The sequence below is a fragment of the Phocoena sinus genome, chromosome 2, assembly GCF_008692025.1.
Source record: "Phocoena sinus isolate mPhoSin1 chromosome 2, mPhoSin1.pri, whole genome shotgun sequence".
Lineage (NCBI taxonomy): Eukaryota > Metazoa > Chordata > Mammalia > Artiodactyla > Phocoenidae > Phocoena > Phocoena sinus.
In genome coordinates, this window is record NC_045764.1 from 69,113,712 (window position 1) to 69,136,617 (window position 22,906).

The 22,906-nt window shown below is 46.3% G+C and overlaps 1 protein-coding gene across 25 annotated transcripts in view; it reads left to right on the plus strand.

The window, feature by feature from the left end:
• The window catches only part of MEGF11 (multiple EGF like domains 11), a 380,714-nt gene that overhangs the window by 62,237 nt on the left and 295,571 nt on the right, over nucleotides 1-22,906 (plus strand). The window lies entirely within an intron of this gene.

Consider the following 22,906-nt stretch of genomic DNA (forward strand, 5'->3'; position numbering starts at 1 on the left):
GCATCGGCAGGCGGACTCTCAACCACTGCGCCACCAGGGAAGCCCTCTACTTCTTTCTTAAAACAAAACAACCCACTCTTCTTCTATATTGAGTTTGGCCAAATATATGGCAAGGGTCCCCGGATTGTACTATCTTCAGGGTTAGGAACCTCCCTCAGACTGTGGACCCCTCCAAAGAGGAGGTGGAGAGTCAGGCTCCCTTGTCAGGTTGGTAGCTCTTTCAGGGCAAGACGGGATCTTCCTATCTGGCAGAGCGCTCCCCTAGGGCAGGAGATGCATCAGACAGGGAGCTCCCGGTGGCAGGGGCTGTGTCTCCTCCATCAGACTGGTGTCTCTGGCAGGCAGGCCCCTTGTCTCCTCTGTGACATGGGCTCAGTGGGTGGTGGTGGTGAAAAAGCTGGGATGCTCATTTTCAAAGCCAACTTCTTTCCAGGTGAGGAAAGCTATGAGCCATTTAATTGTTTTCAGAAGCAGCATTTCTTAGCCTTTGGGTCCGTCTTTGGATCAAGAAGCAGAGGAGAAAACAAACAAGTTCACAGCATCCTTTGAAGACTGAGGACTGTGAGTGGGCTCCAGCGGTAGGGCACAGGGCAGGGGCCCGGGGTTCTGCACCAGTGGAAGCTCACTGGGATGCAGCAGAGTGCTTTCCTGCTCGAAGGGGAGAGAGATTAGGATCGCGGTCACTCAGAGGAATGGCAAATGGCTCTCTTTTTTTTTTTTTTTTAACATCTTTATTGGGGTATAATTGCTTTACAATGGTGTGTTAGTTTCTGCTTTATAACAAAGTGAATCAGTTATACATATACATATGTTCCCATATGTCTTCCCTCTTGCGTCTCCCTCCCTCCCACTCTCCCTATCCCACCCCTCCAGGCTGTCACAAAGCACCGAGCTAATATCCCTGTGGCAAATGGCTCTCTTAAGAGGAGCAGTGCTGCCCCAGGCTGGGGGCTAGGGGTTGCTCACTGAGCCTGGGGTTCTAAGAGCCTGGTGGAATGAGGGATGTCACAGTACAGCCTTTCCCTTACCCCTTCCTCCCTAAGCTTCCTCTAAGCTTAACTTGTTTCTCTCCTGTGGTCTCAGGGCTCTGCTTTGTGCTTCAGAATTCTTTACATTCATTATCCTCTGAGGTCAGTGGACAGGAAGTATCCCCCCATCTGGTAGGTGAGGAAACTGGGGATCGGGGGATTAAATAACGTCTTATGGTATACACAGCTCTGGAGGGACAGAGCAGGGGTCAGGACACAGGTCTTCCTGAACCAAAGCCCACGCCCTTTCTCCATCCTGTCACTTCCAAATACCATTTTGCCAAAAGAATAGTGAGGACCAAATCATACACTCATTTGATGTCTGTAATACCTGGAGAGGCAGGTTGATAGAGTGAAAAGGACCGCACACCAAGAATCAGAAGATTTTACCTACGAGCCAATGATCTTAGGTGAGTCACTTAGGGTCACTGAAACTCAGCTTCCTTGTCTCAAACAATGTTAGTCTTCTGTGCTTTACAGGACAGCTGAGGGGCTTACCTGGTATGATGTGGTTGTTAAGAGCCCTACCGGCTGGAGGGCAAATTCTAGCTCTGTTACCTTCTAGCCATGTGACCTTGGGCAAATCATGTAGCCTTTCTGAACCTCCGTTTTCTCCTCTGTAAACTGGGATAATTATAAAACCTATATCCTAGGATTGTTATGAACACTTTAGTATAATGCCTTTTCCAGAGTAAGCCCTCAACATTTGTTGAACCACTGTTTAGTGGATCTTCTTATTAAGAGTGTAACCCAGGCATCAACTGGCGTCTCCCAGGTTCTTGTGATCTAGATAAGAGGTGATCCAGGGCTTCCCTGGTGGCGCAGTGGTTGGGGGTCCGCCTGCCGATGCAGGGGACACGGGTTCGTGCCCCGGTCCGGGAAGATCCCACGTGCTGCGGAGCAGCTGAGCCTGTGAGCCATGGCCGCTGAGCCTGCGTGTCTGGAGCCTGTGCTCCGCAACGGGAGAGGCCACAACGGTGAGAGGCACGCGTACCGCAAAAAAAAAAAAAAAAAAAAAAAGAGGTGCTCCAATGCCATTCCCATGCTCTCTTCAAGATGTCTGGGAGTTGACAGTGTGTATGGGTCACCTGAACTGGGTGGATGGCTCAGGCTGAAGCCATGTGGACATTCGGGACTCTAAACCCTCATCACTCCTAGGCTTCATCCCATCTTGCCTTTCTCTCTTATAAATCAGACAGTAGTCCTCCCTTGGTGCCCTTCCTATGGTGCCCTCTCCATGGCATCCTCTCCATGGTGCCTTCTCTGTGGCACCCCCTCTGTGGTTGCCTGGCTTCAGTGCCCTGAGACTCTCAGGGTCCAGGTCCCACAAGCGTATATCAAAGAGTTTTCTTCCCCTGGAGACAGTTCTCTCCCTAAGAGGAATTCTGATGCCAGCTGTTAAGAGAACGGATTTTTCCACTCAACTATGTGAGGCAAAGAATCAATTGAAACCCCAGTGTAGGAGCTTAGAGTCAGAAGGGACCTTAAAAGTCAGCTGAATGCTTTGTGCTTAGGCCTTGACAGTGTATCTATAATAAATGACCATTCTGAAGAGCAGGACTTCCTCCAGCCTGGGCTTAGACAGGACTGTGGTCCCCGCTGCAGGACAGAACAGCAAAGTAGGATTTTATGTTTTGGGGGGTATAGTTAAAACAGTGAAACTGCTCTGGCCCTCCTTCCAAGGCAGCCCTCCATCTGACCTCTGGCCAGATTTGGGCGGAGGAAACTATTTTTCCTCCATCCTTGGAAGTCCAGCCAGGCTGCGGTAGTTCGCATGGAGTGTGAACACTCCGTGATGTGAGTTTGGAATATGATTGCACCAGGAAGGACAATAAATAAGCCAATTTATTTTTATCTCACCTGCTTGGAGTTGGGGTCTTTCTTGAATTGAAACAAGCAAATGTATGCAAATGATATGCAAATCAGACACTTCCTGGATAAATAGAAAGGAAATTGATGCTCTGGGTAGTGCCCAGGGCCTAGCACTGCATAGGGTGTGTTGTGAATCGCAGTGTGCCGTGCAGGGTGGGTGAATGGAGTCACCGGGGGATGGTGTGAATGTCCTGAGCTCCAGAGTGGGGTGAGGGCTGTTAAGTCATCTGAAGTGTCCCTCTGGGAGTCTCAGGTGGGCAAGGATCTCTGGTCACTGTCTGGCATTTTGCAGGGTACTATCTCTTGGTCACCCACAACCCCTCTTCCCTTACTCCTTGCGCATTGTACCTACGGGGGTCTTGCTTGGTTTGGTTGTGTACATGTTGGGGGAGGGCCTCTGGAAAGTCCCCTAGACTCTTCCTGTTCCTTCCTCATCACAAAGGGCTCATTTCTGCTCTTACCAGTCACCATGGAGGGACATTCTACATCCTCCTTTGGATCTGCCTTTTAGAAAAGTTCCACTTAGTGTCTACCCTGAATCCTTCCAGCTGCAGAGTAATCTATGTCTTCATGGTATATCCTAAATGGAAACAGATTAGCTTAAAAGTGCCTGACTGTTGCTGCACACTGGAATCACCCAGAGAGCCTTAAACATACTAAGATTCTGATTTGATTGCTCTGGAGGCCCACACGGACTTGGGGAGTTTTAAAAGCTTCCTGAGGATTCCTTTGTGCAGCCTGGTTGAGAACTACTGGCATAACAAGGTCACAGGTAGAATGGAGATTTAACGTCCCTTATCTTTCTCTGTTGTTGCTGCTTGGAGCTGTAAGGGTCCCATTCACTGAGCACCTACTAAGTGCCAGGTGCTTTATTTTTTTGGCTGTGCCACACGGCATGTGGGATCTCAGTTCCCTGACCAGAGGTCGGACCCGCACCCCCTCCACTGGAAGCACGGAGTCTTCACCGCTGGACTGCCAGGGAAATCCCCAGGTGCTTTATTTTATTTATTTATTTTTAAAAATAAATTTATTTATTTTTGGCTGCGTTGGGTCTTCATTGCTGCACGTGGGCTTTCTCTAGTTGCAATGAGCGGGGGCTACTCTTTGTTGCAGTGTGCGGGCTTCTCATTGCGGTGGCTTCTCATTGCGGAGCACAGGCTCTAGGCCTGAGGACTTCAGTAGTTGTGGCTCGCGGGCTCTAGAACGCAGGCTCAGTAGTTGTGGTGCACACAGGGCAGGTTGATTTGTTAGTTGCTCCACGGCATGTGGGATCTTCCTGGACCAGGGCTGGAACGCGTGTCCCCTGCACCGGCAGGAGGATTCTTAAACACTGCTGCCACCAGGGAAGCCCTCCCCAGGTGCTTTAGATACATCATCTCCAGTGAACCTCCTAACAGTGAGGATCAGAACTCAGGTCTGTACACACCGCTGTATTTAAAATAGATAACCAGCAAGGACCCTACTGTATAGCACAGGGAATTCTGCTCAATACTCTGTAATAACCTAAATGGGAAAAGAAATTGAAAAAGAATAGATACATGTACATGCATAACTGAATCGCTTTGCTGTTCACCTGAAACTAACACAAGATTGTTAATCAACTATACTCCAATATAAAACAAAAATTAAAAAAACAAACAAACTTTGGTCTGTCTGACTCCAGAGGGCTCCTGTTCTTGCATCCCCTCCCAGTGTCCTCCTGGAGGTTTGTCCAGGAGGGGAAAGGGCCTCAGCAGGTCTTTGTGTGGGAGCACAGGGCTTCAGGCCTGGGTTTACTGCTCACTAGCTTTGTGACCACGGGCCTAAACCTTCCCCCTCTTAGCCTCTCTGTGTGTACAATGCTGGGCCCTTGTGTGGGTGTGAGGATTAGACAAAAATGAGAAAGTGCTTTGTCAACCATGAAATGTGATGCCTGCGTTAATTATGTTTCACATGCTTCCCTTGCTCACTGTCATTTGTGCCACTGCCCAGCACTCTGTCACCGTCCCCCCCCCCACCCCCCCGCACCTGCCTCCCAGACCAGATGTTTTGAAACTTTGATTCTCTTGGTTTCCCCTCTCTAGTGTCCGAGGATTCCGCTTAATTCTCCCCGCTTGACAGAACACAAGCAACTGTCTCCCTGGGAGAATTGGGTGGTAATTAGGTTAAATCATTTAAAGTAACATTTAATTTTTAAATAATTCTAATTTGCATTCGCGCAACTTAATTTTCCTCTCTCCCCATTCCTCCCCGCACCCCCACTGCCTTCCTTGTCTTATTCGTTTGTTTGTTTCTTTAAAAGTTTGGAGTATGTTTTCCCCTGGATAACCAGTTTGCTCCTGATGGCAGCTAGCCAGTTTGACTTGGAATAATCACAGATTGTAAGGCAAAGGCAGGAGGCAAAATCTGCCGACTTGGAAACATCTGAAAGGCAACTCTGCCCAGCCCAGCAGCCCTTCATGGGAAAGGAGAATAAAGAAAAAAAGCACATGTGCTTAACTTTCAGTTTTCTGCTAAGGAGTCCTCGGCGGAGGCCGGGAGGAGGCTGCTGCATGCTTGAGCTTGCTGGGAAGCAGAGGGGCCTGGAGTCTGTGCACTGCGTCCGGTCTCTGCAGCGCCTCCCTCCCAGCCTTGGGCTCCCCATCTGTCGAGTGGGTGTACCTCTACTTTCCTCTCGGTGGGCATGAGGATTCACGTGTGTTTGGAGGTGTCGTGGGCTCTGACCACCCAGTGAATGCTGGCAGCTGTGGGAGCAAAGGGATTTAGGGCCTTTGGGCTGAGCTAGAGAGCTGGGAACTTGGCAGGGTCTTTTACGCTCTTCCTTTCCTTTTTTAAAAAGTTGTACGTGCTCATAGAATTTTATTTTTAAAAACTTTTAATTTGGAAATTATTTCAGACTTATAGGAAAGTTACAAAAATTAAGGTTAACATTTTACCACATTTGCTTTCTTCATCTCCCTCTCTCTCTGTCCCCCCACCCCCGAAGCTGTTCTCAACAGGAAGCGATTTTACCTTCATTTGCTAATGCCTGGAGACAATTTTGTTGTCACACTTGAGGCAGGGGTTGGGCGCCACTGGCATCTATTGGTAGAGGCCAGGGATGTGCTATACATCCTAGGATGCACAGGACAGGTGTCCCCTTACCCCTCCCAGCACAGATGTCATCCAGCCCAAAATGTCAGTGGTGCTGAGGTAGAGAAAACCTGCCCTGTGTGTGTGTATGTGTGTGTGTATGTGTGTGTGTATCTGAACTTTTGATAGTTAGTTGCTGCTTTACTCCTTAATATTTCAGTGTGTATTTCACCAAAGGAAGGGCATTCTCTTAACATAACCATAGCTCAGTTATCAAGATGTCATGAAATTGACATTGATACACGGAGGCTTAGGTTTGATGCTGGCTGGGGTCCTCAGGGAGCTTGCAGGACTCGGTGTAAAGGACAGAGGACATGGAATTGAACAGAAGCTTGGGCTCTGGTCTGTTGAGATCAAGCCCCACGACCCTGGACAGTTTTTTGTGATTTTCCTCCCTGATATATGGGTCTGACAACTGCTCCGCTGCCGCCTCCCAGGGCTGTGGGTGAGGCAGACGTGGACCTGCCTACCAGAAAGACAAGATCCAGCCTCATCCACCAGAACACAGGCACTAGTCCCCTCCACCAGGAAGCCTACACAGCCCACTGAACCAACTTTAGCCACTGAGGACAGACACCAAAAACAACGGGAAGTACGAACCTGCAGACTGCAAAAAGGAGACCCCAAACACAGTAAGATAAGCAAAATGAGAAGACAGAAAAACACACAGCAGATGAAGGAGCAAGATAAAAACCCACCAGACCTAACAAATGAAGAGGAAATAGGCAGTCTACATGAAAAAGAATTCAGAATAATGATAGTAAAGATGATCCAAAATCTTGGAACTAGAATAGACAAAATGCAAGAAACATTTAACAAGGACCTAGAAGAACTAAAGATGAAACAAGCAACGATGAACAACACAATAAATGAGATTAAAAATACTCTTGAAGGGATCAATAGCAGAATAACTGAGGAAGGAGAATGGATAAGTGACCTGGAAGATAAAGTAGTGGAAATAACTACTGCAGAACAGAATAAAGAAAAGAGAATGAAAAGAACTGAGGACAGTCTCAGAGACCTCTGGGACAACGTTAAACGCATCAACATTGGATTTATAGGTGTTCCAGAGGAAGAAGAGAAAAAGAAAGGGACTGAGAAAATATTTGAAGAGATTATAGTTGAAAACTTCCCTAAAATGGGAAAGGAAATAGTTAATCAAGTCCAGGAAGCACAGAGAGTCCTATACAGGATAAATCCAAGGAGAAACACGCCAAGACACATATTAATCAAACTGTCAAAAATTAAATACAAAGAAAACATATTAAAAGCAGAAAGGGAAAAACAACAAATAACACACAAGGGAATCCCCATCAGGTTAACAGCTGATCTTTCAGCAGAAACTCTGCAAGCCAGAAGGGACTGGCAGGACATATTTAAAGTGATGAAAGAGAAAAACCTACAACCAAGATTACTCTTCCCAGCAAGGATCTCATTCAGATTTGATGGAGAAATTAACACCTTTACAGACAAGCAAAAGCTGAGAGAGTTCAGCACCACCAAACCAACTTTACAACAAATGCTAAAGGATCTTCGCTAGGCAAGAAACACAAGAGAAGGAAAAGACCTATAATAACAAACCCAAAACAATTAAGAAAGTGGGAATAGGAACATACATATCGATAATTACCTTAAATGTAAATGGATTAAATGCTCCCACCAAAAGACACAGATTGGCTGAATGGATACAAAAGCAAGACCCATATATATGCTGTCGACAAGAGACCCACTTCAGACCTAGAGACACATACAGACTGAAAGTGAGGGGATGGAAAAAGATATTCCATGCAAACGGAAACCAAAAGAAAGCTGGAGTAGCAATTCTCATATCAGACAAAATAGACTTTAAAATAAAGACTATTAGAAGAGACAAAGAAGGACACTGCATTATGATCAAGGGATCGATCCAAGAGGAAGATATAACAGTTGTAAATATTTATGCACCCAGCATAGGAGTACCTCAATACATAAGGCAAATACTAACAGCAATAAAAGGGGAAATCGACAGTAACACATTCATAGTAGGGGACTTTAACACCCCACTTTCACCCATGGACAGATCATCCAAAATGAAAATAAATAAGGAAACACAAGCTTTAAATGATACATTAAACAAGATGGACTTAATTGATATTTATAGGACATTCCATCCAAAAACAAGAGAATACACATTTTTCTCAAGTGCTCCTGGAACATTCTCCAGTATAGACGATATCTTGGGTCACAAATCAAGCCTTGGAAACATGAAGAAAATTGAAATCATATCAAGTATCTTTTCCGACCACAACGCCGTGAGACTAGATATCAATTACAGGAAAAGATCTGTAAAAAATACAAACACATGGGGGCTAAACAATACACTACTTAATAACGAAGTGATCACTGAAGAAATCAAAGAGGAAATCAAAAAATACCTAGAAACAAATGACAATGGAAACACGACGACCCAAAACCTATGGGATGCAGCAAAAGCAGTTCTAAGAGGGAAGTTTATAGCAATACAATCCCACCTTAAGAAACAGGAAAGATCTCGAATAAACAACCTAACCTTGCACCTAAAGCAATTAGAGAAAGAAGAACAAAAAAACCACAAAGGTAGCAGAAGGAAAGAAATCATAAAGATCAGATCAGAAATAAATGAAAAAGAAATGAAGGAAACAATAGCAAAGATCAATAAAACTAAAAGCAGGTTCTTTGAGAAGATAAACAAAATTGATAAACCATTAGCCAGACTCACAAGAAAAAAAGAGAGAAGACTCAAATCAATAGAATTAGAAATGAAAAAGGAGAAGTAACAACTGACACTGCGGAAATACAAAAGATCATGAGAGATTACTACAAGCAACTCTATGCCAATAAAATGGACAACCCGGAAGAAATGGACAAATTCTTAGAAATGCACAACCTGCTAAGACTGAATCAGGAAGAAATAGAAAATATGAACAGACCAATCACAAGCACTGAAATTGAAACTGTGATTAAAAAACTTCCAAGAAACAAAAGCCCAGGACCAGATGGCTTCACAGGTGAATTCTATCAAATATTTAGAGAAGAGCTAACACCTATCCTTCTCAAACTCTTCCAAAATATAGCAGAGGGAAGAACACTCCCAAACTCATTCTACGAGGCCACCATCACCCTGATACCAAAACCAGACAAGGATGTCACAAAGAAAGAAAACTACAGGCCAATATCACTGATGAACATAGATGCAAAAATCCTCAACAAAATACTAGCAAACAGAATCCAACAGCACATTAAAAGGATCATACACCATGATCAAGTGGGGTTTATTCCACGAATTCAAGGATTCTTCAGTATACGCAAATCAGTCAATGTGATACACCACATTATCAAATTGAAGGAGAAAAACCATATGGTCATCTCAAAAGATGCAGAGAAAGCTTTTGACAAAATTCAACACTCATTTATGATAAAAACCCTCCAGAAAGTAGGCATAGAGGGAACTTTCCTCAACATAATAAAGGCCATATATGACAAACCCACAGCCAACATCATCCTCAATGGTGAAAAACTGAAAGCATTTCCACTAAGATCAGGAACAAGACAAGGTTGCCCACTCACCACTCTTATTCAACATAGTTTGGGAATTTTTAGCCACAGGAATCAGAGAAGAAAAGGAAATAAAAGGAATCCAAATCAGAAAAGAAGAAGTAAAGCTGTCACTGTTTGCAGTTGACATGATACTATACATAGAGAATCCTAAAGATGCTACCAGAAAACTACTAGAGCTAATCAATGAATTTGGTAAAGTAGCAGGATACAAAATTAATGCACAGAAATCTCTGGCATTCCTATACACTAAGGATGAAAAATCTGAAAGTGAAATCAAGAAAACACTTCCATTTACCATTGCAACAAAAAGAATAAAGTATCTAGGAATAAAGCTACCTAAGGAGACAAAAGACCTGTATGCAGAAAATTATAAGACACTGATGAAAGAAATTAAAGATGATACAAATAGATGGAGAGATATACCATGTTCTTGGATTGGAAGAATCAACATTGTGAAAATGACTCTACTACCCAAAGCAATCTACCAATTCAATGCAATCCCTATCAAACTACCACTGGCATTTTTCACAGAACTAGAACAAAAAATGTCACAATTTGTATGGAAACACAAAAGACCCCGAATAGCCAAAGCAATCTTGAGAACGATAAACGGAGCTGGAGGAATCAGGCTCCCTGACTTCAGACTATACTACAAAGCTACAGTAATCAAGACAGTATGATACTGGCACAAAAACAGAAAGATAGATCAATGGAACAGGATAGAAGGCCCAGAGATAAACCCACGCACATACTGTGACCTTATCTTTTATAAAGGAGGCAGGAATTTACAGTGGAGAAAGGACAGCCTCTTCAATAAGTGGTGCTGGGAAAACTGGACAGGTACGTGTAAAAGTATGAGATTACATTACTCCCTAACACCATACACAAAAATAAGCTCAAAATGGATTAAAGACTTAAATGTAAGGCCAGACACTATCAAACTCTTAGAGGAAAACATAGACAGAACACTCTATGACATAAATCACAGCAAGATCCTTTTTGACCCACCTCCTAGAGAAACGGAAATAAAAATGAAAATAAACAAATGGGACCTAATTAAACTTCAAAGCTTTTGCACAGCAAAGGAAACCATAAACAAGACCAAAAAACAGCCCTCAGAATGGGAGAAAATATTTGCAAAGGAAGCAACTGACAAAGGATTCATCTCCAAAATTTACAAGCAGCTCATGCAGCTCAATAACAAAAAAACAAACAACCCAATCCAAAAATGGGCAGAAGACCTAAATAGACATTTCTCCAAAGGAGATATACAGACTGCCAACAAGCACATGAAAGAATGCTCAACATCATTAATCATTAGAGAAATGCAAATCAAAACTATAATGAGATATCATCTCACACCAGTCAGAATGACCATCATCAAAAAATCTACAAACAATAAATGCTGGAGAGAGTGTGGAGAAAAGGGAACACTCTTGCACTGCTGGTGGGAATGTGAATTGGTACAGCCACTACGGAGAACAGTATGAAGGTTCCTTAAGAAACTGCAAATAGAACTACCATATGACCCAGCAATCCCACTACTGGGCATATACCCTGAGAAAACCATAATTCAAAAAGAGTCATGTACCAAAATGTTCATTGCAGCTCTATTTACAATAGCCAGGTGATGGAAGCAACCTAAGTGTCCATCATCGGATGAATGGATAAAGAAGATGTGGCACATATACACAATGGAATATTACTCAGCCATAAAAAGAAACGAAATTGAGCTATTTGTAATGAGGTGGATCGACCTAGAGTCTGTCATACAGAGTGAAGTAAGTCAGAAAGAGAAAGACAAATACCATATGCTAACACATGTGTATGGAATTTAAGAAAAAGAAATGTCATGAAAAACATAGGGGTAAGAGAGGAATAAAGACACAGACCTACTAGAGAATGGACTTGAGGATATGGGGAGGCGGAAGGGTAAGCTGTGACAAAGCGAGAGAGTGGCATGGACATATATACACTACCAAACGTAAAATAGATAGCTAGTGGGAAGCAGCCGCATAGCACAGGGAGATCAGCTCGGTGCTTTGTGACCACCTAGAGGGGTGGGATAGGGAGGATGGGAGGGAGGGAGACGCAAGAGGGAAGAGATATGGGAAATATGTATATGTATAACTGATTCACTTTGTTATAAAGTAGCAAGTAACACACCATTGTAAAGCAATTATACTCCAATAAAGATGTAAAAAGAAATATGTAGTGTCATTCTGTGTTAGTATGTGTTTTAAATTTACATACATTTTATTGTGCTACAAACCTCCTTCCACCCAGCTTTTCTCACTCAGCACCACGTTTTGGGACCCACTGTATTGCTCTAGGTACATTTGGTTTCTTACTGATGCCGGATTTTCTGTAGCATGTTTTCACCACCTGTTACTCATCCATTCTCCCAGCAATGGGCAAGGGACCCTTAAGGATATCTCCAGGTCCCCTGTACCACAAAGAGCTTCACTTTTTGTAGTTTGAACCTGAGTCTCCATCTTTGAATAAAGAGCGTCTTTGACTAAATGATCCGACTTGCCGACACCTCTGATTCCAGTAGCTTGTTTTGCCAGTGGTAACACCTCAGCCATTTGCTGATCTCCAAACTCTTGGGCAGAAGATCTCACTAGTTCTCCCTTGAGTTAAGTTTCCGGCTGACACTGATGATGGTCTGAAATCCTTTGATAGTCAGAGTCCCTAAGACCTTCTCTTTTCCCTTGAGCTCATGAAGTGCCTTAACTTCTGAATTTTTTTTTTCCCCGTGAATAATGCACCAGCTGCTCCACGGAGCTGAGTGTTGCACCAGTTTGCAGCTGTGTTTAAAATCCCAATTCTGCAAACTCCTCAGAAGGGAGTGACAGTTCCTACTCCTGTGTAATCATTTATAGATCAGGTAACGATTTCCATCTTGGCTTAGTGACAGTTCTATTCTCAGGGGAACCGGTTAGCTTGTCAAATACTGCTGATTTTCCCTCTGTTGTCGGCCTGGTGGATCAAGCACCATGGCTCTGTCTGCCATTGCTTCTTACCCCTGGCGCCGATGGTGAGCAGGAAGTCACTCCTTTCAAAGGAATCTCAGGACTGGCCAGTCTGCAGAGTAAGCTCATGGTGGAGGGAGGGAAGGGGAATGGCAGAGTCTATTTGCCTTTCGTTCTGGGGTCACTGAAAGACTTTGCCTCCCTCCCTATTCTACATGCTGGTGTCCTTAGAGGGGTGGCCTTGCAAAAGAGGAGTCTGGGAGTATCTGTGGGTGGGGTTCTTCTATGGATAAGGGGACCACTCAGTGACTTTTCAATGACATTCAGAAACTGTCATGTAAGATTCTACCATATGCCAGGCTCCCTGCTGGTTTTGTGAGGCTTAGGGTAGAAGGCCTGGCTGGTTGCCCAAGAAGACGTTCCTCTAGGAGAAGGTTGGGGGGACTCCACCTCATTCTGGGGCAAATGGGTCAGCGCAGGAGGAACCCAAAGGTCGTGAGGTTGGTTCTGGACCTCTGAGCTCTGCTCTCAGTTACCTGGGCCGATGAGAAGCAAATAGAGACCACACCTTTTCCCCAGCATTATCTCTAAATAAAAAATTAAGAAAAATCAGTCTATGCTAGTAGTTCCCAAGGGTGATCTGTGGATCTGTACTGGGCTGTGACCAAGTTTTCACAGATGAGATTAGGAAAATGAGAACAAGGCAGGGAGTTCTTCATGAAACTGAACTTTATTCAATATTAAGGACTATTTTTTATTCTAAGATTGTCACCCCACATCCCTGGTATTCATGAAACTGGAATGATAGAAGATAATAGAAGATGATTGCAAAGTCCTTTAAGTGACTAAACAAAGAGTTGGTGAATGTCTACCAGGCCCTCTAATGTACATGGTTGTGCGTGTGTGTGCGTGTGTGAGTGTGCCAGCAGTTGTGTAGCCATTTTACTTGTCTGTGAACCTCCAAGAGTCTGAGAATGGCACACAACTCTGGAGTTAGACTTTAAAAAAAAAAATTTTGTTTTATTTATTTATTTTTGGCTGCGTTGGGTTTTCGTTGCTGTGCGCAGGCTTTTCTCTAGTTGCGGCGAGCGGGGGCTACTCTTCGTTGCGGTGCACGGGCTTCTCATTGCGGTGGCTTCTCTTGTTGCCGAACACGGGCTCTAGGCATGCGGGCTTCAGTAGTTGTGGCACGTGGGCTCAGTAGTTGTGGCTTGCAGGCTCAGTAGTTGTGGCACACGGGCTTAGTTGCTCCGCGGCATGTGGGATCTTTCTGGACCAGGGCTCAAACCTGTGTCCCCTGCATTGGCAGGTGGAGTCTTAACCACTGCGCCACCAGGGGAGTGCCTGGAGTTAGCCTTTGAGTACTTGCTTCTGCCAGAAAGGAATAGCTAACATGTTGTATCCACTTAGTGACTAAATAATATACATTCCTTTGTTTCTAATGATAACAGTGTTTGTTAAGATCAAAATCTTACCTTTGGAAAAGGAGTAAACACCACAAATTAGATTGTTTTAGCAAACATTTACATTTTAATGAATATATTGGGCCCTAAATCGCCCATGTTGAAATGTAACTGAGCAGTAGTCTGGAGGCGCTGAGGAGTGGTCAGCTGACGGTAATTGAAATTCACGGGCTCTTCAGCTGTGGAGGGATGGGCTGGCTGGGGCCACGTTCAGGCACCACCGAACTGGGCTGGGACTTGGGCGCCTCCGCGATGCCCTGTTCCTCTACTGTATTTAAATGGACAGTCGGAGCGAGATCGTAATTAAATTTTGGCCGTAGAGCTAGACAACTTAACTGGAGCCCCCTCATGCTAGACACTCCAGAATTTAATTTTCCAAATAAACTCAGCGTGGCTTTGATGCTCAGGGAGGATCAATAGAATGGAAATTGCTTGCAGTTTCCCCTAAAGTGTTACAATGGATTACTGCTCTCACATTTCCCCTCCGTGCTCCTTTTTTTCCTGCCAGAGAGAGCCTGGTATTCATTCTAGACACATACTGTTTGAGGAAACAGACAAAAATAAATGAATAAAAAAGGAAACTACAGGGGCTTCCCTGGTGGCGCAGTGGTTGAGAGTCCGCCTGCCGATGCAGGGGACACGGGTTCGTGTCCCGGTCCGGGAGGATCCCACATGCCGTGGAGCGGCTGGGCCCGTGAGCCATGGCCGCTGAGCCTGCGCGTCCGGAGCCTGTGCCCCGCAACGGGAGAGGCCACAACAGTGAGAGGCCCGCGTAACACAAAAAAAAAAGAAAAGAAAAGAAAAGAAACTACAAGCCATGTTGAGGAGGAGGATAAGACTGTGGCCTCCTGCCTGTGAGGTGAGTGAGGGCTCCTGGGTCACCGAGAAGGAGAAAAGCATCCCCATCCCGCTGCATGGGGCTTAAGGATGGGGCTGTGTGTGGGGCTCAAGTGCTCTGAGAAGGGACTTGGAAGGTCTGCCTACCATCAGGTCACCTTCCCTAGGAGTCCACCCAGGAAGGTGAGCGAAATCTCGGGTCCCAACTGAGGGTGCTGCTTCCAGGCACCTCATCACCTGCTCATCTGCTCTGGAATCTTGGGGAATGTTCTAGCTCTTCCACATCTTCTCAGAATAGTCTGGGCAGGGACGGCTCCCAGCTGACACTGGCTTGCTTATTCTTCGGGGCTCAGATTTTGGAAGGTGCCTGCAATCTATAGATTATCTGAGGTTTTAATCTGGAGTTCTCAGCCATGGAGCTAACTTTACAGGATCAGGTCTCATGTCCTTTTCTGCTCCTTCGGGAGAGACATCAATGAGCTTGTACAATTGGCAGAAAGAAAGGACTGTCTAGAGTGAGGTTCCTGGGTCATAGACCCCACCAATGAGGGCTTGGGAAGCCGTTCCCTGGCTTGGTGATGGCAGACAGGCTGGGGCCTGGGGTGCAGGAGGCTGCAGGGCAGTCCTCCAGAAGTTTACTGGACATTTCTGTGTGTAAGACAGCGTTAGGCACTGTGCAAGGGGCACCAGGGCAGTGTGCCGAAACAAATAGACTAATCAAGTACCCACATGGCCTTAGTGCTCAGCAGGGCAACATGAATTTAGGACTCTGAAACCAGCTTGAATACAATCTCCTTACTTTGCATTTGGCGAAACCGAGGCAGGGAGGCTTGCACGGCTGCATGCACTGTTCCGCATTCTGGCACGCTGTTTGTCTTAGTGGAGCAGGTGTGGGGATGTGGTCGCAGAGAAGGGTAGAATGGGGGTGCCTGAGCTTGCTATGGGCGCCTCTGTGCCCCTCCTCCCCATGTGGCACAGGTTCCCAAACCACCAACCCCCTACAGCACATGCTGGCAGTGCCTCCTAGGGCTGACAGATTAACCATGCTTTGAGATATCTGGAGAGTGAAAGTTCTAGAAAATTAATTAGTGGCAGTAGACACTGGCTATCCAAAGGCTGGAGGAATTGATGGGGTTTTTGTTTCTCTTTTGTCATGGAATAAGTTATCAGCATGTGTGTTGATTGATTTCTTGCTAAATTCCTCTTTAAAAAAAAAATACTCCAGTTTGGAGTCCCTTGAAGCATTTTAATGAGCTCCCTTCCTGAGTCACTTGTTCTTCTTGATGTTGACTCTTGCCCACCTCCTGTCTCTCTCTCTCCTGGTTCTGACTCCCAGATCTGCAAGGGGTTGGTTCTCCTGAAGACCCAAGACCTGGGTGAGGTAATCAAGGCACCTAGGACATAAAAATTTAAGGAAGCCCTGGCTCTCAGGGTCTGTGAGTGTAGGGTTGGCACCTGAGAGCCAGGGCCTCCTTAAATTTTTATGCCCCAGATACCTGGCTTCCTCACCCAGGTCCTGGCCTTACTTTCCTGACTGCTGTCCACTCCTGCACATCTGAGGGGGAAGCAGGGGCAACATCTGGGAGTTGAGAAACATGGTCTCGTGGATATGAACAAAGAGAGTCAGAGAATCCACAGTAAACTAACTAGACCAGGGTGGCTCCCACCCCGAACATGTCTCAGTAGGAGGAGCATAGTTTCATTTGGAGGCCTGGCGTCCTCCACTGACTGGGATGGGCCTGGACAGTTGCTCAATGCTACCTTCTCTGGTCCCAGGTTCCCGAGGCACATCTCGTCCTCAGAGAAAAGGCCTCAAAAAGGCTGCTGAGTTGGGAATCGGGGCAAATGCGGCACCCTGTGTTGCTTTTTGGAGCTCACAATATTTACAAGGCATCAGTAGAGGTAAAATTGAAAAAACAAAAACATAGCTGTTACCCGTTTAAAATGTGACATTCCCCTCATCTCACCACCTCTGGCACCAAGGGAGAGGAATTATTGAATATGTGACATAGGAGGAGAAAGATGACTGCGTACTAAGCAAAAAGAAGAGTGACTGCTGAATACATGATGTAAAGGGATATTGTCACCACGAAATCAAATCCAAAACTATTCAGTGGAAAATAATTACTGTCTATACATTATAGGTTGACATATGGTAAGTTTTCTACTTTTAAAAGCCTCTTGTGATTTCCGGATAACCCATTTAGCTCTCTGGGTCCCCCTATCCCACCTCCACCCCTGCCAGGCTTCTGTGCTATCAAACAAGGTATTTTCTTGTCTTTTAACCCCTTGTGAGGATTCTTCCAGCCACGTATGTGAATAATTTCTGGGAAGGTGGGGACCCCAAAATGATCTCTGGGGTTTTTCTAAGCTCCTTTAGCCACATCAGCAGAAATCTCCCAAATCTTAGGGGCATGAAAATATTCTCTGGTTCCTTCTCCTCTGCCCCCTTTCAAGACTTAGCATCCTTGAACTGTGGGAATAAGCAAGGGACAGATCAAATGGGGAAGGAGGTGGTGGCTGGGTAATGGGTGTCAATGAACACTGTCATTGCTTACAGCTTAATGTCTGTGAGTAACTTCTCTCAGGTGCTGGATGATTGTTAGCCTATGTCCTCCTCAAATGCTTCAGTGGGTGACTGAAGGATCCAGGGCTACCTCTCAGGCAGGTAGGAGCCACCACCTCCTGGTCACTTGCGGCCAAGCTCCATTCTAAAACCACCTAGGATCCTCCCCAGAGCAGAGGGCTGGAGAATGTGGACTGACTCTGCAGCAGGAAGGAATTAGGGAAGCCAAAGGAAGCGCTTTGCAAAAACAAAGGTTAGTTTCTAGACCAGTGTGGTCCAAAAGAATTTTCTGCAATGATGGAAATGTTCTATATCTATACCATCCAATATGGTAGCCACTAGTCATGTGTGGCCACTGAGCACGTGAGCACGTGGCTAGTGTGACCGAGGATCTGAGTTTTACATTTTATTTGCATTTGATTAATGCAAATTGGTTTAAATAGACACATGTGGCTACCGGATTGACTAGTGCAGTTCTAGGATATTCAGACTTGAAAGAGGATGGCCTGGAGAAGGGAGGGGGAGCTGGAAGAGAAGGCGTCTGCCAGGGCAGGGGGGGCTTTGGGTCCTTTTGGGCTGAGCTGGGTCAGCTCCTCAGAGCAGCATCTTCCAATAGCTGAGACAGGCCTGGGGATGGGGCGGGGCTGGGCTGGGTTTCAGGAAGGACATAATTCTGGTTGTCCAGAGTACAGGACCGGGGTTGAGGCCACTGTTCTTCCTTCTCCCTAGAAAATTGCAGAGTCACATCACTTACAGCACTAAGCCTCATCTGATCCAACCCCTCCTTCTACAAAAGAGGCCAGGTTGGGGAAGGGCTCGATGGCAGGCTTGGGTAAAGATCCAGCTCTCTTGATCCCCAGCTCTCTTGATCCCCAGCCCAGGGGTTTTCGCATGGACCGTGCCTCAGTTCACCAGGGCCAGTTTTCTCTTGATTAAACCCTGGGTCCATGCTTCATTCAACAGGATGGGGCTGTTCCCAGAGGTCTGTAATAGAGCAACCCTAGTCCTCTCCCCCGCAGGCCCTTTCCAATCTTTGGCCTCAGTCTGACTTTTTTTTTTTTTGCGGTACGCGGGCCTCTCACTGTTGTGGCCTCTCCTGTTGTGGAGCACAGGCTCTGGACGCGCAGGCTCAGCGGCCATGGCTCACGGGCCCAGCTTCTCCGTGGCACGTGGGATCTTCCCGGACCGGGGCACGAACCCGTGTCCCCTGCATCGGCAGGCGGACTCTCAACCACTGCGCCACCGGGGAAGCCGTCAGTCTGACTTTTGGGGAGACTTTTTGGGTGATTGCCTATTCCACCTCAAGGTGGCAACGGAAATAGGATTTGCTGATGACTTTTGAATTTGGGCCAGGTAAATGTGGACTTGGCAGTTTCCTTAGGTTCCCAATCCCTGTGGAATAGAATGAGGTGCCGAGTATAGACCAAAACGCCCTGAGCAGGTGACCCATCACCAAGTGCCGTGAAGCCTGGGGGGAGGATCCTTCCTCAGGGAGAGTGCGCGTATGAGTGCAGGTGTCTCAGGCTGAAGGAGGGGGCGTGGTCAGCCCCTCTGAGGACTGTTCTGGAGGAGAGACCCCTGGTAATCAAAGGGAATATTGACTTGATCTGCTGTGATGGGCTGTTGACTTGTGACAAACCGTCCAAGGGTGTTCTCTGCAGGTAGGTGGCCAGGGGGTCTTTCCCCCGCAGTGTGTGGACTCCCAGCGGTCTCGGTAGGAAGGTGGGTCTCGGTGGGAAGCTGTGCAGGACCCTTCCTCAACAGCTCACAGGGCTTGGAGTGGTCCCTTTGGACCCCACTGTTTCCTTCCTTGTGGGCCGAGGAGCGGGGAGAGTCAGGCATTGGTCCTCAGCTTGGTAGACCCTATTTTATTCCACTGTTAGTTAGTTGCAGTTGGCTGTTTACATCCCTCACTAGTCTAACTCTAGTGCCTAGCCTAGTCCCTGGCCCATAAGAGAAGCTGGAATAGAAATTTACTAACTAAAGAATCATCTTTTGTAATGAAGGGCTTATGGAAAAAGAGAGGCCTTTGGTGGAAATTTGCACCCCTAATCTATCGATTCTGTTGGGGTTTGATTGTGGTAGAGGTGACCTGGAGTTTGGCTTTTATTATTATTATTTTCTTGGCTGTGCCGTGTGGCTTGCGGGATTTTAGTTCCTGGGCCAGGGATCGAACCCGTGCTCCCTGCAATGGAAGTACAGAGACTTAAACACTGGACCATCAGGGAATTCCCAGGAGTTTGGCATTTTCAGTGGGAGGTGCACTGTCACCTGAGGCGGCAAACATAAAGACTGGGGGAAACAGTGTCCCAGGCCACAGAGCACCCCTGAGGGGGCTGCCCCAGCATCTGGAAGGTGCCGAGAAGGGGAGTGCTTGAGCTGATGTTACCGTCTCTGGCAGGGGCAGGTCTGTGAGCCCTGATGGCACCCTGTACATGTTTCTCCTGCTGTGGCCTCAATAAAAAGATGTGTACTGTGGTTAGGCAGGGGCCGAAAAGTAATAGAGTGGTCAGGTGGGCAAATCTTTTTTTTTTTTTTTTTTACATCTTTATTGGAGTATAATTGCTTTACAATGGTGTGTTGGTTTCTGCTTTATAACAAAGTGAATCAGTTATACATATACATATGTTCCCATATCTCTTCCCTCTTGCGTCTCCCTCCCTCCCACCCCTCCAGACAGGTGGGCAAATCTTACTAGATGTGGTCAGAAGACGTGAGTTCTGCAGCCAGCCGTGCCATAACGCATTGTGTGACTGACAGCAAGACCTAGTCCTCTCTGAGCCCCAGTCTCCTCACTGGTAGAATGAGATATATTGCTCAGGGGTCCAGCAGGAGAGAGATGGCACCCTCAAGATGGGTAATTTGAGGAGAGTTGAATAAAGGCACTGCTTGCAAAGGTGGGGGCAGAGTATAGGGAACCCACAAGGGATGTGCAGCCCCGGGGTGAGTTACAGGGAGGCTGTTTCCAGCCCTGGACCTGAAAGGGCAAGGAAGGGAGCATTCAGAGAGAGAAAAGTGGGGGGAAGAGAGAGGATCACCTGACCGGAGCTGGACCTTTAGAACACAGCCAGCCCGAGGCCCTGCGGGGGGACGGGGGCAGTCAGATAACGCCCGCCCTCATTCTCTTCCCTCCCATTTACTGCTGGGGCTCCCCATTGGCTGAACATTAGCAGAGGCAGAGACAGGGAGGCAAGGTTGCTCATTGATGCTGTCGGGGTAGGTCGGCCTCCCAGACCACAGAGTAGCCAGGAGAAGGATGTGGGGAGGGAATGGGCGACATCCAGCCCCTGAGGGAATGCACAGTGCGGCCTTCCAGCTCTAGGGGAGGCTGTTGGAGGGAGGCAGGGCGAAGGGCAAGCATTTGTTGATTTCTGCTGACGCCCTGGGTCTCTGCTTCTGGAGCCAGTGCCTCCTTTGCCTGCCTCGATAAAGGTGTCAGACATCCTCCCGATGAGCAAGCTTCCACTGCAGCCCGTCCTGGATGGAGGCGGAGGGCCATCCTTCACTCTGCCAGCCCTGTGAAGTAATGATAGATTAGCGCACATTAGGCCTCCCATCCTGCAGGCCTAAAAGCCAGGGCTTTACCAATCAGCGAGGGGCTAAGCAGCGCGAGGTGAGCGGGCTCCGCGCGGAGATGGAAGCGCTGGGAATTAATAAGCACTTGGAGACGGCAGGGATATTGAACTCATTCCTTAAATCAATCCTTAACCAGCAAGGATGAGGGAATGAAATTTTGGACAATTAGTGGGTAATGACGACCTTGTGAAAGGAGCTATTAAGCAGGGTGTGACAAGGGTGGGAGAGGATGGGTGGCATGGAGGGATGGGAAGGATGAGAAAGTGGTAGGGATCCTGCAGATAGGGACCCTCTTGGAGAGGAGGGTGGGTTGGGGTGGGGGGTGCTCCCAGATTGGGTTTGGGGATCCTGGTGGAGGAAGTCTCAGCACGGTCTTTTTTTGGGTTAGGAAAAGAGCCTCACTAGAGAGAATTCAGTGACTGGGACAGGGCGACCAAGAACCCAGCACTGTCCCTCCCCCTCCCTCCTCTCCATCCCCTTATTTATTTATTTATTTTTTACATCTTTATTGAAGTATAATTGGTTTACAATGGTGTGTTAGTTTCTGCTTTATAACAAAGTGAATCAGTTATACATATACATATGTTCCCATATCTCTTCCCTCTTGCGTCTCCCTCCCTCCCACCCTCCATATCCCACCCCTCTAGGTGGTCACAAAGCACCGAGCTGATCTCCCTGTGCTATGCGGCTGCTTCCCACTCGCTATCTGTTTTACGTTTGGTAGTGTATATATGTCCATGCCACTCTCTCACTTTGTCACAGCTTACCCTTCCCCCTCCCCATATCCTCAAGTCCATTCTCAAGTAGGTCTGTGTCTTTGTTCCCATCTTACCCCTAGGTTCTTCATGACATTTTTTTTTCTTAGATTCCATATATATGTGTTAGCATACGGTATTTGTCTTTCTCTTTCTAACTTACTTCACTCTGTATGACAGACTCTAGGTCCATCCACCTCACTACAAATGGCTCAATTTCGTTTCTTTTTATGGCTGAGTAATATTCCATTCTATACATGTGCCACATCTTCTTTATCCATTCATCCGATGAGGGACACTTAGGTTGTTTCCATGTCCTGGCTATTGTAAATAGAGCTGCAATGAACATTTTGGTACATGACTCTTTTTGAATTATGGTTTTCTCAGGGTATATGCCCAGTAGTGGGATTGCTGGGTCATATGGTAGTTCTATTTGTAGTTTTTTAAGGAACCACCGTACTGTTCTCCACAGTGGCTGTACCAATTCACATTCCCATCAGCAGTGCAAGACCGTTCCCTTTTCTCCACACCCTCTCCAGCATTTATTGTTTCCAGATATTTTGATGATGGCCATTCTGACTGGTGTGAGAATGTAGTTTTGATTGTAACTCATTGTAGTTTTGATTTGCATTTCTCTAATGATTAATGATGTTGAGCATTCTTTCATGTGTTTGTTGGCAGTCTGTATATCTTCTTTGGAGAAATGTCTATTTAGGTCTTCTGCCCATTTTTGGATTAGGTTGTTTGTTTTTTTGTTATTGAGCTGCATGAGCTGCTTGTAAACTTTGGAGATGAATCCTTTGTCAGTTGCTTCATTTGCAAATATTTTCTCCCATTCTGAGGGTTGTCTTTTGGTCTTGTTTATGGTTTCCTTTGCTGTGCAAAAGCTTTGAAGTTTAATTAGGTCCCATTTGTTTATTTTTGTTTTTATTTCCATTTCTCTAGCAGGTGGGTCAAAAAGGATCTTGCTGTGATTTATGTCATAGAGTGTTCTGTCTATGTTTTCCTCTAAGAGTTTGATAGTGTCTGACCTTACATTTAGGTCTTTAATCCATTTTGAGCTTATTTTTGTGTATGGTGTTCAGAAGTGACCTAATCTCATACTTCTCCATGTACCTGTCCAGTTTTCCCAGCACCACTTATTGAA